Source organism: Anser brachyrhynchus, assembly GCF_964034855.1.
Source record: "Anser brachyrhynchus genome assembly, chromosome: 2".
Lineage (NCBI taxonomy): Eukaryota > Metazoa > Chordata > Aves > Anseriformes > Anatidae > Anser > Anser brachyrhynchus.
Genome location: NC_137695.1, coordinates 158,165,982 through 158,179,879, shown reverse-complemented (window position 1 = coordinate 158,179,879; position 13,898 = coordinate 158,165,982). Strand labels below are relative to the sequence as shown.

The 13,898-nt window shown below is 38.6% G+C and overlaps 1 long non-coding RNA gene across 1 annotated transcript; it reads right to left on the bottom strand.

The window, feature by feature from the left end:
- Positions 1 to 395: 395 nt before the first annotated feature.
- Positions 396 to 13,626, bottom strand: LOC308189239. Its single transcript, XR_013946196.1, has 3 exons — positions 12,565 to 13,626; positions 4,845 to 4,908; positions 396 to 747 (listed from the first exon to the last, which is right to left on the bottom strand). It is a non-coding gene; the product is annotated as an uncharacterized lncRNA (long non-coding RNA).
- Between the last annotated feature and the right edge of the window lie 272 nt (positions 13,627 to 13,898).

Here is a 13,898-nt window from a genome sequence, read left to right as displayed (position 1 = left end):
ATTTTAATTTACCAGAAGGGATGGACCTTGTGATGCCAACTCTGCAAGCTTTATGTTCACGAGAAGGTCATTTCAGGACTGGCAAGACGAAGCCTGTTTGAAGAGAGAGTTAATCTAAACACACTGAGATTTAGAAACGTAAGTTCAATTTCTGATTTTTGCAATCTTTTTTTTTTTTGTCTGTTCCCCCCACCCCCCCCCCAAAAAACAGCTGCCACTTAAACTCAGATAAGCAGCCCCACAACTCCAGTGATGCATCTGAGTTGACACTTCAAAGGAATGTGAAAATAACTACCTCAAAGTGAAAACATCTGCCCCCCAGTGGGAAGGAGGAAGACAGAAAGGGAGAGGGAGAGAGGGGAAGAGGAGGAGAGGGAGGGAGGGAGGGAGGGAGGGAGGGAGGGAGAGAGAGAGATTGGTTGAATCATAAGCTTTAAAGTTTTGGGTCTGAGAGTTTTTTCCCAGTATTTACTATTTAAACTAGTTAAGCACTGATTATTCTTTTCAACCATTTAAATGTTAATCCATTATTAAATGGGTTAAAGAGGCTCTGAAAAATTCATGACAGACTTTGTAACTGCCAAAATAAGACTCTCAGAAAGTGTTTTTAGAAGGAAGGAATCTAATTAGTTCATTGGTTAATGAAGTAAATCGAAGGAGATTGGCTATGGAACCAATCTCATTCATTGCTTTCATGAACTCCTAAAATGGAGTAGGAAGTTTCTCTTCATGGCCCGGTTATTGTCCCTGTGGAAAGCAAGAGGAAAAATGTAATTAGTGTCTGGGATAAATGGTGACATATTTTGTGACATGCTGAAACTGCCTTGGCAGACACAGTATGATATAGTATAATAATATAGTATCACAAATGTGATATAACAGAGCCCCGTATGTTTTAAAGGGGAAAAGGAGGCAATGCTTAAGTTTCCATTGAAATCAAGTTATAAAAGGCTGCTGGAAACATCATCTTATGATTATCTTTAAAACTGTTTTCTTGTATCTGTGCTACTATGATTTATCAGAATGAATACTGCAATTAACTGCTCTCCTACATTTCTAATAATTAAAAATTTGAACCGATCTGCAGGCTAAATGTTGTTCTCATCTGAGCAAGCTAAAGATATAATAATTAAGTTGAGGATAGGGTTCAACTTTTTTCTTTTAGCAGTCTCTATTCAGCTAATGATCTTCCATCCTGGAAACCTTAACAAGCCACCCACCTCCAAAGCCTGTGTCACACATAGAGCACCATAAATTTCTCATACATAAACTAGTGGAAAAGCTGTGCAAACTGGTATCATTAATTGTCTCTTTCAGCTCCACTGGGCTATGGAAAAGGGGTGTAAGGATTTGGCCAGAAGCAGACAGTAACCGGCCCTGCACATATTTCAGTAGGGATGACAGGGGAAGCTCAAGATGATGGATAGTGTAGCAAACATATCACTGCTTTGTGAGATGCTGGATAGAGAAACGATAGTCAGCTGTTGCACAGACCAGTATAAATAAAACACTCAGGAAGGACCTGTGATCCTGTTTTAGCAAGAGAAGCTTCCCAACCACTTGGAACAAAATCCCATTAAATACGAAGTAATGTTTCTTGCTTGGGAGTGAAACTTTCTATCACGAGGTTGGAGTTTGGGGCTGAATACAACAGTAGATGTGATATTAGTGGGTGATTTTTTACATAAATGGCATGCACACTTGAAGTTATGCAGCCTGGTCTCCAGAGGATTCATCAGATTTAAGAATTATTGCAGTATTGTATTTGAGTGAAAGGCCAAAGAAAAGGAGCATTTATCTTATCAGGATATTGACTTTCTTGCAGTACTGTTGTGCTACTTTCTGGGGATGTAATAACACAATGTAGTGTTTGCATAGCAACAAGGTAAAGGTTTCTTTTTTAAATGCATGGTTCTTCCCTGAAAAAGAAAACCTAACACCATGGCAACGCATCGTGATTTCTCCATCAAATATACTTACGAAAAGAATTCTGCTAGATTTAGGCATCATTATTAAAAAGAAGAGAGATATTAACAATCTTGCTTCCAGGTTTTTTATATTCATAAGGATTATTACCACCACTTTATTTATTAGCTAAGTATTTATATCTGTACAGACTCCTACAATATTCTTCCTGCTAACCCTCCTGCTCTTTTACCATCTGTCATTTCAGTGGAAACAGTAAAACTGAACTTTTTTTTTTTTTAAAGCCTGCTAAAAATCTGCTGAAAACAGACAAGCTCCACCCATTTGAGCTTTTAGTTAAAAAGCATGTGCAAGCCTTTATCAACATATCTAAGGTAGACAATGTGTGCACATCTGCACCAGGAAGAGCAGTTCCTCCACTGGTGCAGTAAGTGCTTTACCTTCCCACACAGTCTCTATGACTGCAGAGTCTGTGCATCAGTTTGTGAAATAGAAATAAGAGCTGCCAAAGAAAACCATCTTTTTTAAAAGCCTGGACCTCCCTCCAAATGACTGACTTCAGAAATTAACAAGACCAGTGGGATTTTTTTTAGCTACACGAAAAGAAAAAGTCTGAAAATCATCTTATTTCGTTAATAGCTAGTGCTTGGCAAATGATTTTCACGTTTTCAAATCTTTTATTATTATTATTATTTTCCTTATTTAGTATGTATTTCTCTCCTCTGTTTGCATGTGTGAGGAGGTGTTACACCTGTTTATTGGTTGGCTGATTTTATCTGCTGTGGATTTTCTCTGAATATGTTAAGGACTGGCAGTGGTTGGGTACCACTGATTTTACGTGATGGTCAGCTGTGGTGGGGGGTCATAAAGATGATAAAGAGAGGTTTCAGTGAGGATCCCTCTGAGTAACTCTTGAAAATGTGATCTCTTTCCAAATGATGACCATAGATCCAGGAGAACTGGCCCCAAAACTGAGCCCTGGGGGACACCACTAGTGACTGGCCTCCAGCTAGATTTAACTCCATTCACCACGACTCTTTGGGTTTTACCACTCAGACAATTCTTTACCCAGAGAAGTGTGTGCCTGTCCAAGCCACGAGCAGCCAGTTTCTCCAGGAGAATGTTGTGGGAAACTGTGTCAAAAGCTTTACCAAACTCTAGGTAGACAACATCCACACCCTTTCCCTCATCCACCAATTGTGTCACCTTGCCATAGGAGGAGATCAGGTTAGCCAGGCACGACCTGCCTTTGATAAACCCATGCTGACTGGGCCTGTCGCCTGGTTGCCCTGTAGGTGCCACAGGGTGGCACTCAAGATGATCTGCTCCATAACCTTCTCCAGCACCAAGGTCACACTGACAAGCGTGTAGATCCCCAGGCCTTTCTTCTGGCCCTCTTGTAGACAGGTGTCACATTTGCTAACCTCATATGATCTTGTTCAGCCCACAGTGGAAGAGGTTTAAGCTAAGATGCACCCTCCTGCCTTTGCCTGGCACTGCAACTGCATGCATAATCAGTGACTAAGATTTAGCAGAGGTGTGGGAACTTAATACGCCATAAAAACCTCGATTGTGAATCTGAGCCCTTGTTCTATTTATATCCCGTTCTGCCACCTCCCAGCTAATTGTGCATGCTTCCTTAGTGAATAACACCTCTTATGATAGGAAACGCTGATGGAAAATGCAAGTGGCAGTTCATACTTCACATGCTAAGCTCTCTGCAAACTTTGCAGTTAGCCTCTGATTAATTTTTTTTTTAATCACTTTCTTCTAATGACCGTGATTGACTTTTGGAGTGGACTTAGTCTTCAGATTCTTGGCATGTATGCATACACTGCCCCATTCATGTGACAGCGAGTGGTCTGGTAATGAATGGGCTTTGTTACACAGCCTCCGGAAGAACTTTCCATAAAAGTATTAGAGGAAAATCTGCTCCAATTCTGGACATCTTTTAAAATATTTTTTAAATATAATCTTTCCAGCAAGAAAATTGAATTTCTGTGAAGCTAAGCGAGCCATGCAGGCAACATGGCATAAAAAGTGATCATAAATAAGTCTGCCTTTTAATATAATGCATTTAGAAAAATCTTTTATAGAGCATTCATATCCCTGCTCAAGGCAATCTTTCTTTCTGGTAGGTATAGCTGTAAAATACATACACGGTGAAAGCAAAAGGGCAGAATTATCTCTAATAATGAGTAGATTAATTGGCAGTTTCAGCCCTCATATATGTATATGACCACTTCTTCCAGCCAAGACTGAGCAGACATCACCTTCAATTAAATATCACTGGTCAAGCCCTACCAGTGATGAAGTTTAGAGTCTTGTACTCAGCTATTGTAAGGAACTCTGAAAGGTCAGAAGAAAATTGGTCTCCATATAAACTTGTCAAGTATGAGGCAATTCTACAGCTTTAACCCAAGACGTATTAGCATTTAAATGCAATTGTTGCAAACATGTAATTCCCCAGAATTCACAAACTTCTGTAAAATGAAATATTTGCCAGATTTCTAAAGGGACTATTTCCATGGGGATCAGATTAAAACACTGTTTAATTTAACACCTGGCCTTTTTACCATAAAAATGTTTGCATCAAAGTGTTACATATTCAGTACATTTGTAATTTTTAATCATTGAGTTTTTCTTGTACTGAAGTTTTTACTCATTTGAAAGAAAAAATGAGCGTGGGAGTTATAAAGAGGATTTAGCCAATACTCTGAGTCTCAGTTGGAAAATATCATTCAGAGAATTTTAGGAGGAACAGCTATTCCAAAAGCATTTTATTCTGTGATGCATTGCTCCATTTCCCTCCCTCTGTCGATAGATATGAGCCATCTTCCTCTCCTCCACTTCATTTAAGCGAAACAGAGCAGTTCTGCTTTCTCTGAATGGTGTCTGTCATCCTGGAGTATGCTTACCGACCATGCCAACTGATAACTCTTGAGACAGCAAATGTCCCCAGATGCCCCTGACCCGAGTAATCTGGAGAGAAGCAGATAGAAGAAGAGTCAGTCCATGGATGCCCAAAGCTGACAATGCAGGTGGAATTTATCTCATGTGACCTCACATGTATAGAATGCAGGTATTTACACTCTACCTGGTCATCCCAGTTTCATTTTATAAAGCAAGGGACAGAAAGGTACCTTTTCAGTGTACCATTCAACTGAACTATTTTGCACCAATCAATTTTACACCAAGATTAATGACTGAAGCCAACTGCTGGGGCAGCTATGTACAGGGGATGCCTCCTTAATGCTTTTTCCTTCACACTAGTCCCATGGAAATAATCCTAGTTTACTTGAATACAGGAGAAGAGTCAGGATCCTGATTTATCAGGAGGAGAAAGCACTGAATTTGTGCATGCATCAGTGTATCTGGAGTTGGAACAAGCCCTGAGGGATGATTAGGACTGTCTTTAATAGAAGTCTATGTGTAGTCCCTACAGAGAACCATTTTTTCACCTGAAACAAGGTGAAAAAGTGTTAATTAAATATCACTTTTCTACCTGAAACTAATACCTGGACCACCATGGCATTTGGATTTCCATTCAGGAGGGGCTGTGGATTCTCTGATGTAAATTAATGTAACTTCTTCCTCTTTCTCTCCCACACAATACAGATGGCAATTTCTTACTTCGTGGTTAATTTATTGGAGCTCTTTACTATTCTGCTTTGCTATGACAAATTGCCTTCTTAAATCTTTTCTTCTTTGTACACCATCAGTTGCCCATTCTCAAAATACAGTACTACATCTTTCTGGGTGCCAGTGGTTAGCAGAGCTGTGTGCACTACTCTGTGGCACTCCTGATAATGTAAGCATGGTATCTGCTTTCAATATTGCCATCTAGCAGCAGAATGTATATATAGATCTATAAATATGCTATTGGGTGCTAATAAAGCCCAGTATAAACCCAGCTTCATGAGTCTTTTGGAAAACAAACAAACAAGAAAACATAAAACCATGCTGCTCTTTCAAAGCACATGCAAATACGAAATTTCTGCACTTCTCTGCTGATTCCAAATGTTACTCCCCTCCAAAATCAGTGTGTAATCTGCCTGACACTCTGTAAATAAGCACAGCACTTCTATTCAGCCTATATCTCTGTGCTACCAGGTTCTTCAGTTCAGTTCTGTCATGGCCTGCCTTTCAATTTCCAAGCAAACAAGGTCAACGAAGCTGGCAGCTGCTAGTTAATTCACTATAATAAGATTTTGATTGCTTTCCTGGAGCAGGGAGTATGCAGGGAGACAAGTACATTATACTTTTGAGTGAAAGCAAAAGACTATTTCAAGGTCTTCTTTAAATGTATTTATCTTTAAAGATAGGAATACCAAGTAATGATTAAGTAAATAATGACACCTTAACTTCACACAGCAAGCTGTAATAAACAAGCAGCCAGTAAGAGGGGTTGCTAAGAAGTAGGGACCTCTTCTATTTTATTTATTTATTTATTTTAATGGAGAGGTTGACTGGTATACTTATTCTTGAATAAAATCTTACTTTACCACTGTATTTAAAAGGAAAGTTATATTATTCTGAAAATGGGACAGGGAAGATATTCTCCCTACCGATGCCTGACTCAATACTATTCCATGCACAGTCTTATCTTAAATCCATCATAGTATCCCAGAAGTTGTTATTGGAGATAATATTGTTTCTTCATCACGGATCGGGATAAATACATAGGATGTATCCTCAATAAACTTATAGATGATATTAAGATGATATTAGGGGAACAACTGGCTCTCCAAACAATAGCATTTCAATCATGAAGGATCTTGGGGAAAATAAATAAATAAATAAATAAAATAGGCAACTGAATCAAAAGAAACTTCTGAGGTTCAGAAAAGAGAAACGCAAAGCTCTACATCTCAGTGTGGCAAGCCCATGCACAAAACCAGGCTGGGAATCAAGTGGTGGAATAGCAACCCTGCGGAGAAGAATGTGGTGGTTACAGTTCATGTGATGCTAGCGGTGAGTCAACACTCTGCTCTGGTTGTAAACAGAGGAAAACACATTCTGGGCCATGCTGGGAGGCTTTCTGGGCAGCTGGGAAGGTTTGGATTGAACATAAGGAAATAAAATCTTCTTTACTAGAAGGAAAGGCAACGCTGAAACACGTCACCAGAGGGACAGTGGAATCTGTACCATTAGAGGTTTTCACAGTTCATATATACGAGGCCACAGCTGACCACATCTACCATTAAGCACAGTCCTATTTTAAACATGACTCGAGAGATCCAGAGGTCCCTTCCAAGGCTTAATGCTGTAATCTGAATTTCTGAGCCCCAGTGATTCCCTCCAGAGCACTAATTTGTAGCAGAATCATGTCCTGTGGACAGGACATGGCTTTACTGAACATCCCACTGTTTCATTTCATTCAGATAGTCTGCAACTAAACCACTGTCTTTGTAAGGACCATTTAGGAATTTCCCAGGAGGCTGCATGGCTCCATAGAGAGAGTTGTCAGACAGTATTTTTTTTCCCCCAGGAAAAGTTTAAATAGGGTAGACTATATCACCCCTATTAGACTGCATTGCTGAAGAAAATACAGGGACATGTACTGTAGCCGACAGTACACAGAAGGGGTTTGAATTATATCTAAGGTACACGGTGACATGGTGCAGAGGTGTGGTGGAGTTTAGCTTCCCATCAACATGAAGGCACCACAAAAATACTTTCACCTCTAGAAAGATTAAGCTTGCTTTTGAAATACAAATTATGTAGATTAAGTCCTCTCAATATTACAGTGCAAGACAAAAACCAACAACGATACAAATACTGGACTAGTGAATATACAGGACTGAAACTGTGACTTTGAATCCACTTCACTAACTCCTGTTGAAGATGTAGGGACACCTACATCTTTCTAACACAGTTACTGTACCTGCAGATACTGTTCCTACAAGGTATTAAAATAACACATAATAGAAAGACTGGACAACAGCATTTACTGCTCTCTGTGCAACTGTCTGGCTTTGAAGATTTATTTTTTTCTTTTTTTCAGTCCAAAAGACAAAATTTTTATTTAAAATTCCAAGATCCCAGTTTAGTTGCCAGGACAGGGCAAACTCTTCCTTTGGAGGACAGAACACACTCAGATTGTTTGGAGTCAATTAATAAGGATTAGCTGTATCTTAACAGCATTTCATTAAGTCTTGCTGTGAACATTTCCATAGGCGCTCCACCGCTGCTCTTGGGAGGTTTTGCTGCTCTTACATGTGCGGCTTGGAAGTCCCAGGAGTGGAGGGTTATTTACTGCTACTCATCCATTTCCAGGGGTTTCCCTGGAGATACTGTACGATATAAGGCGTTCCTTGGGCTGAGGTGGGAACCTACTTGAATCAGCATTTCCAGAGAGGTCATGCAATTTAACCACGACAAGGTCCCTGCACACAGCAAGGTTTGTTCTGGTGAGCCAATACTTTATGAATTTCAAAATAAGAAACCAGGTTCCCAAGCAGGGCATATACGAGAACAGCTATGAACTTAATCCACTATAGTGAACAGCTTAAAGTTTTTATTATATCCTTAATTTTCTGTTGTAGAGCAGCTGAGAGTGCAGATCTTTTCCAAGAATTAATAGCCCACAATGGTTCTACATATCAGATAAAGACATTTGTTAATGTACAATCGGGGAAACTGAGGCACACATGGGTGAAGAAAGAATATCTAGAAGTGTTGCTCATCGGCACTGTCCTATTATAGAGCCAAGGCAGAATTATTTCATTTTAAAAGAACTTTTTTTTTTTTTTTTAAATGACATTGCACTATTTGAGGAGTTAATGGCAGATTTAACCAACGTGAAACAGACCCCATGGAAAGCAAATTACTATTGCAGCACATACTGATGCCAGTCACACAGCACTCATTACAGAAAATCAGTTTATACCTTAAGGAGGAATTAATATATTTTGTAGTTTAAAATAAAACAATTGTCTATTTTGTTTCTCCTAATGGCCAGGTAAAAGCAAGATATCATGATATCCAGACACAGCTTCTGAGGACAGCATCAGATCATTCCTTTCCTACCTTTGTTGATCTATTTAGCATTCTCATTTTCTAAGCACCATTTAGCCATTGGTTAATATACCCAAGTACAATTCCTATTGGTTACAAAAATCAAACATATACCAGCACTTAGCATCATGTTTTTAATGCTATTACAGCTTAACCCTGCCTTTTGCTACTACCAAAATCAGCTTCAGCAAACTGCTCAGACCATCTAAATGACAAGACTTCATAACACATTAACCAACAAAAAAGGTTTCATTAATCTTTGCTAACAAGGTACCTACAATATAACCCATCCCCAAATTTTTGCTTGCATTGCTGAAAAAGTCTGAAGATCCAGTCAATTCTGCAGAACTAGAAGACTAGAGACATGTGACCACTGAGGAAGTTCAATGGATTTTTACAGAATTCAGACTGGGTTCTCAGAGCCTTTTTCCAGGCAGGTTTCTGGGAGGACCAGAAACACAGATGTTGTGTTCTATGGCTTGATGCTCATCCCTACATTCTGGAAAGCCTGTCCTAGGCATTTTATGCCTGGGAGCAGAAGATACTGGATCCCAAGCCACGAAAATCTATCATGCCTATTCCCTTCCTGCCATTGTAATAACCACAGCATAAAGACCAGAAAGCATTTGTTTGCCAAATTTCACTTGATATTTTTAGTCTGTGGGCAATCATGAATTTCTTTCTTTATTTATTTTTAAGCTGATTTGGACTAAAGCAAGTAACCAATGCATGGAGGCCTTTGAAAAGGACAACATGCTTTTCAGATCAGTCTGCCACAGAGCAAAATATGCCTCCTGGCCTCTTTGGATAGCCTGTGCCATTGCGCTTACTGAGGGAGGCAAAGGACAAATAAATAAGATATAAACAAAGTAAATAAAAGTGATGTAAGATCTCCTTTTTTTCATAATTGTCTTTTGTTGTCTGCAATTGGCTTTATGCTTTGTTTATTTCACAAGACAGAAGTCAAATTAAACTATGAGAAGCATCAGAAATCTTACTTTGATGGTATCTGTTGGACTTCTAACTCCCTGGTAAGCTGCAAACAGAAATACTTCTGACCAGGCTCTGATCTATTTTGCACCATTCAATGTCCAAATTCAAAGTCATTACTCTTCTTTTGACTTAATTGATGGGTAACAAATAGTAGTGGCTAGGTTACAGGCTTGGGAGAATCAAATGCACCAATTTATGCTTTAGCAGAAATTTCTGATAAATTTCTGCTCCTTCCTTGCTGCATAACCTTGAGCAGAAGGTTTCAGCTCCTGTGACTCAGTTTCCACTCTTCATAAGCAAGGTAAGTTAGGTAACGTAACTATCTTTTCTCTATCTTTATAGCAGACAGCAATAGTATCCCTTTCCCACATCTAGGCTCCAGGTATTACGCCGTGGTGAATAATATAAAGTATGAGAGAAATCAGCCCCAAAACATTTTTTTAAAAAGCTCCAATACCTCATTCTCATTTGTTTCTGCAATTTAGGGAACATACGTTCCACAGTGCACTGAGCTATTTCTAATATGCCCAGCTGTGCAGGTTGATAGGCTAGAGATAAAACGATGCTGCTAATGAAAAACAGCTGCTCATTAGTCATGAGAAAACTGGGTAGGATGTTTAGAGATACAATTATTTTTACTGTGCTTGTCCCTTTTACAGTTATACAGAAATTATATTATTATCAAATCATGTTAGACGGCGTCTCAGGTTGAACATTTTAAAAATGAATGTGGTTCATTAACAACATGATGAATATTTAAGCAGGATTACAGAGCATAATGAACTTCCTTTAATTTTTTTAAATAGAAAAAGCCCAATAAATTTGCTAATATTTCACTAGCTAATGTTGCAATTAGGTGTGCAGCATCTTTTCCCAGCTTTCTCAACATCTCTCTCTTTTTTTTTTTTTTTTTAACTGCTGACTCTGACTTTAATTCTGATGCAAAGGGCTGAAAAGCTGTTGTTTTTCTTTTTGTCTGTGTGTTTTTTTGGTTGTTGTTTTTTGTTTTTCTGTCTTGAACATCAATCAGAAACAGGCTAATACCTTAGGTCTAATCTAAGAGCTATACAGCCACCTTGTCTGTGAGAAAAAACCCTGGTAAGGAAAAGAAGCAGAGCCAAATAGTCTGATCTGATGCCCTGTATCTCAAAAGTGAAAGAAAATTGAAACCTCATCCTCTGGGTAACCTTTTCTGTGATCTCATCGTGTTTCTCACTAGATTGACTAGAATTTCATAACAGCACAAGACTTTCATCTTTAAGATTCTTCCACATTGTCTGAGGAAAAATAAAATAAAAAAAAAAAACACATAAAAGGAGGAAAATAAACACACTCAGGAGCCTTGGAAATAAGAAAAATAGAAAGAAACAAGAGAATATCCCTATTGTTAAAAAATATTCAAAAGATCTAATGATTTCACTTCCAGAGCTCCATTTATTTGAAGTTTGGACCCCTATACTGGAAGATTGGTTGTGGAAATTTAAATCTTCCTGCCACGAGTGGAGTGGGTTTAGTGATTTTTAATCTGCTCAGATCGAACGATCTTCAGCTCAATTTACTCAACGCCAAAAAACAAACAAAAAAAAACACAAGCAAAAAAACAAACAAACAAAATAACAGCAAAACAAAATAAAACCAACAGGATTGACTGTAGTTCTGCCTAAGTCTCAGGGGACAAGTCCTTCTCCTGTTCTCTCTTCCTCTCCAGACTTATAGTTTGAAAGTAGGGATGCCCCAAGACAGAATTTTAGGCAGACCCAAAAATCCTAATTCAATAGTTTTGAAGAAAAATTTTAAGAGTTAAGCCTGGCTGAAAATATCCTTACCAAAAAATTAAATTTAGATAGAAAGTTGAGCCAAGCTGATACTGTGCAGAAGAAGCTGTCTGACCATGGTGGAAGAGGAATTGGGGCACTCTTCTGAACCTTTCCCCAGGTACTGCAGGGCTATTTGTAGATACCTGCTTCTTGTGAAAGACATTTTTATTGTATATCATGGGAGATACATGAGGAAAAAGTCTTTTGCCTAAACATACAGATCAACATGTCATGAAACATAAATGTCTCTATCTGCTGGTAGGACCAGAACTGGAAGTAGCAACTCCATCATAATGCTAATTCATTTATCTGGAACATTTGGAGTTTACCAACACCTGTCTGCTGAGGAGAAACAGTGAAAAACTGAATCATAACAAAACTTCAATATTAATAAATGCCTTGAGCCAAATTATTTTGTTATCCCTCACATTCCAGGTAAAATAAACAAGAGAAATTATCTACAGTAAATGAGAATCCTAACCTTGGGACAAAGTCTTTGTGCAAGATGCTGTATAAACATCAAATAAAAAGAAAGTTACAGTCCTAGAAATCTAATAGACTCAATAGTTAATAAAAGATAAACAGGTGGAGATAGAGACTGGGAAGAATGAGAATTTATTGTTTATTTGGAGATGAAAGACTTGTTGACAAACTACCTGTGTTCGAGTTTTTTCATGAGTTTCAAAACAATGGAGAATTTTGAAGAATAAGGAAAATATTTTGCAAGCACAGAGAAAGAATTCTCCCAAAAAGAAAAGAGGGCCAAAGAGCTGGCAGACACAAATCTGAGAGGAAACATGGTACTCACATGACATTATCGCGTTTCCCCATGGATGTGGCTTGAACCAGTGCTGAATCAACAAGTTGGACAATACATTGCTGCTATTAGGGTGGGTGGTGGAAGTTCTGATCTTTAGGACTGGCTCAGTTGTATTTCCATAAGAACCTAGTGCTCTTCCATAAAGGTCACCAGTCTGTCACAATGTAATGGGTCATGGGACAATCCAGCTTCACCGGGAATGAAAACACAAGGTCAAGGCTCGATCCTCTCCATTACACAATCCTGCCCAAATGATGCCCAGGTAGAAACACACTAAGTGTTTAGGGGCCATCCACTATATATATGCATCTATATATGTTACAATAGCATGTCAAAATAATAATAATAATAATAAAAGAAATCCATTAGACTCACTCTTGGCATTGCAAACCTCACCAGCACATATCATTTGAGAAGTTCTGGCATTGCAGAGAGGAACTCCTGTTGTCGCTATTATTTTCCCTTTTGATCAGTCGCTTTGTCTTTATCTGCTCCCAGCTCTAGAGGACTCTGGGGAGCTATTGCAGTCTCACTACATGCGCACAGCAGATCCCTAGCCCAGAGCTGTCAGCCCCACCATGCAAACTGAAAAAGAAATCCCACTGGCCGACAGCACTAGTAGATTATTACCCTCTTGCTGAATCATATAACAGAGGATGCTCTTGCATGGTGTACCCTCTCACACAATAGGCAAAACAAGCCAAAAAGTAAAATAAAATTGAGGAGCAATTTTGCATTATGTCAGCTTGAGCCATGATAGCTCAGAGCAGGAAGCTACTTATTGCTCTGCTACTTAGTAAAACCTTCATTTTATTTACTATTCCAAGACAACTATAAATAATAATCATCTAATACAAGCCTATTCAGTCTGTTCCTCTCCAGGTGGCCTCTTGTATCACCATGCTGTAGCCAGATGAGCAGTCAGCCACCAAGCTGAAAACTTAATATGGCAGTGGCCAATTAGTAAAACAAAACAAATTATTTTGCTAACTTCTACTTTCCATGGAGTAAGATGCTCCAGCCTGGCTCTGCAGCATTGTTCTGCCTACTTGGAAGAGCTTCCTTTCACCTTGCAAACATGAGTGATAATCTTTATAACACTTAAAGTAATAAGCACCAGCTTACTTTGATTGTACATCTTAACATCATCTGGCAAAAATAAATAAATAAATAAATATATATATATATTTTAAATAGACTACAATAGGGTGTGGTTTGTTTGTTTGTTTGTTTTAATTTGGTAAAGTAAATTTCCTTGCACAGCTTCCTTACTGTTTTAGTCTTGGGGTTTTTAGGAGTTTTACAGTTCACATCCTTAATTT